The sequence below is a fragment of the Octodon degus genome, unplaced genomic scaffold (genome assembly GCF_000260255.1).
Source record: "Octodon degus isolate 3935 unplaced genomic scaffold, OctDeg1.0 scaffold00210, whole genome shotgun sequence".
NCBI lineage: Eukaryota > Metazoa > Chordata > Mammalia > Rodentia > Octodontidae > Octodon > Octodon degus.
The window spans coordinates 1,630,906-1,633,777 of NW_004524786.1; positions in this window are offsets into that span (position 1 = coordinate 1,630,906).

Below are 2,872 nucleotides of genomic sequence, written 5' to 3' on the forward strand. Positions count from 1 at the left end.
CTTGTCTGTCTGTCCAGAAGCCAGGGGGAAACACGAGAAACGAAATCTGCGCTGCTGCTGGCGGTGGGACTGGTGTTTCCTTCGCTAATGCTGAGGGTTCGGCCGTCCTTTGCGCTGGCAGAGGCGAGGAGGATGGTTTTCCTCGGAGCGGCGATGCTGGCCTATTTTGGTAGATGGACCAGGCCTCATGCAGCCAGGGTGCTGACGGACGCCAACAGATTCTGCTCCAGGAGCACCACGGACGGGCTGAGCAGGAGCCAGCCCAGAGTCGGCCCCCACCAGCCTGCACACAGCTCAGCGCCTCCCAGGTCACACTAGGAGCCCGTGTGGCGAGTGCCTTGCGGACAGATCCCTACTTCGCCTTTGTCTTCCCAAATCGCTATCCACGCAGCCTGTAAGGGGACTCTCCTGTCACTGTGCCTTGGGGCTTGCTCTCTCTTTCAGAGGCAGAGTGGACTCAGCGCTCCTGCTTTGCACTCGGTCGCCTTCACCCAAGCATAGCTGATTCAAAGCCCTGCAGAAGCCCAGGCCTCCCTCAGGGGACAGACAGATGGACACTGTAAACGGTCACCTGGATGCTGACGGGGTCACACAAGGGGGAGAGCCTGGCAGGGGAAAACAATTCCGGCGATGCAAACCTCAGCAGAGATGCATGGTGGGCAGCCATGACAGCACGGTGTAGTCCGCAGGGCACTCGGCAGAGCCGACAGCCGGGCTGTGCCCTGCGATTCTCATTCACCGGCGCCTGGTAGGCCTTGGCCTCAGCAGTTTGACAAGCTGTCCTACCCCTTCCCAGTGTGAGGCCCGATCCAGAGGTGTCTTGGCACCTAGGCTGGCCCAGCATGGGGCCGCGCAGCTGGTGCACTGGAGCCGTCTGTGCGGCCATCGCCAACCCCTCTGGTCTTGCTTTGCATCTCTTAGTCCCCCCAGTCAAGCCCCCTCAAGTTCCGCAGCACAGAGCACATACAGACGGGTTGAGAAGTGCTCAGTAATGCTGGATCTCGCAGTGGGAGAGGCCTCTGTGTGGCTCTGTGGAGAAAGGGTAAGAAAGACAGAATTGATTTTTGAGCCAGGACTGGGAGGAACCGCAACCTTAGTGTCAGACAGATGGTCTGGGGTTGTGGACGCCTCTCACCGGGATTCGGGGGTCAGGGAAACAGCGCACTCAGAAACTGCTTCTCACAAACCTCACCCATTTTTTAAAGAAAGGTTTATGTATTTATTACAGGGTCTCATTATCCAGTTAGGACTAGACCCTCCTGTCTCTGCCTCCCCAGCATGCACCTCTAGGCCTGGTTTCAGTGGCCGTAGGGTGCACCTGAGGCAGGGCTGACAGGCACAGCACACACTTCCAGTGATTGCACCCTGGGTTCTTGAGCTTGCCAAGCAGATGCCAGGCTATCTCCCCAGCCCCCCCCCACCCATTTGGCAGGAGCCCTAGGCAACTCAGCCCAGCAGAGGAGGCACAGCCTTGCAGGGGAGCGAGCAGCCCACAGGGGCTGAGCACAGTCCTACCAAGTTCAGGGGAAGCAGGGAGGCTAGGCCCACCCATCACCTCCCAAAGCTGCTGTCCCCTCACTTCCACGCTGGCCCTTAGAAGCATCTGCATGCGTCTTAGAAGTCACTCCACAGCCTGGCCCAGAGGTTGTCTGAAGGATCGTGTGTATGTGCATGCGTGTGTGTGTGTGTGTGTGTGTGAGAGAGAGAGAGAGAGAGAGAGAGAGAGAGAGAGAGCAGGCAGGAGGAAGGACGGATTGTAGACCTAGGCTTCACCCTGTCTGAAGCCCCCTCCTCAGGCAAGCTCCGCAGCTGTGTGAGCTTCGGCCTCCGCGACCCAGGCACCAGGGCCAGCCCCAGCACGAGACACTTTCACATACACTTGGAAGACAGTGGAGGGTGACCCAAGAAGGGGCCAGGGAGGGTGCTGGTTGTACATAGGGAGACTGTGGAGCAAACACCCCCAGGCCCTTCGAGAGGAGTGACAGCAGAAATCGGCTTTCTGAAGATGCCTCCTCGTGTTCTGGAACTTTAAGTCGAATTTTCTTTACTATTTATGTGTTCACCTTTAATCATACAAGAAACACATGTGCACTTTAGGAAAATTACATATACAGCAAAGAAACTATCAAAGCACTTGGATTCCATTCCCTAAAACAAACAATCAGAACCAGTAAAATATTTTGCAACCACCTCTGTGGCACCTCGGTTCACAAATGCATTTGTGTGCAGCGTGGCTTGCACACAGAGTGTTTGGCAAAATTTCATTTTTGTTTTTGTATTTTAGGGAAGGGTCTACAGGGTGTTCGGGATCTCACTACTAGATCTGACTCATAGTGATCCGCCTGTTTACGGCCTCCCAAGAGCTGGGATTACAGGTGGACACCACCAAGCCCAGTCTCAATTGCTGTCTCAGCACGCCCCAGGGGCGGGGCCAACCTGGCAGGCCCAGGGATTGAACCCTGGTCCCTGTGCCTGCTTGCAGGTACTTTAATCTGCTGAGCTATTTGGCCGGCCCTCAAAATTGTGTTTTTGTTTGCAAATTCTGCATTGGGTGACTAACGTGACTGTGGCCATCTTTCCCACACAAACACAAATATGACCATATTTTCCGAAATCCCAGAACAAACCGAGTTCATGAACCAAGGTACCACTGTATCTGTACAATTTTTAAAGTAAGATGATAGTAAATAAGCAGCAGCAGAAAGATATAGAAGAAATCAGAGCGCAATTCTTTTCTGAAATAAAAAAAGAACTCTCAAAACTCGTAGCAGATGAAGTAAAGAAGCAGCTACAGAAACATAAGCAAGAAACCCAATCTGAAAAAAACACTGCAGTAAAAGAATTTCTAACTGCTTCTAAAGAAGATATTGAT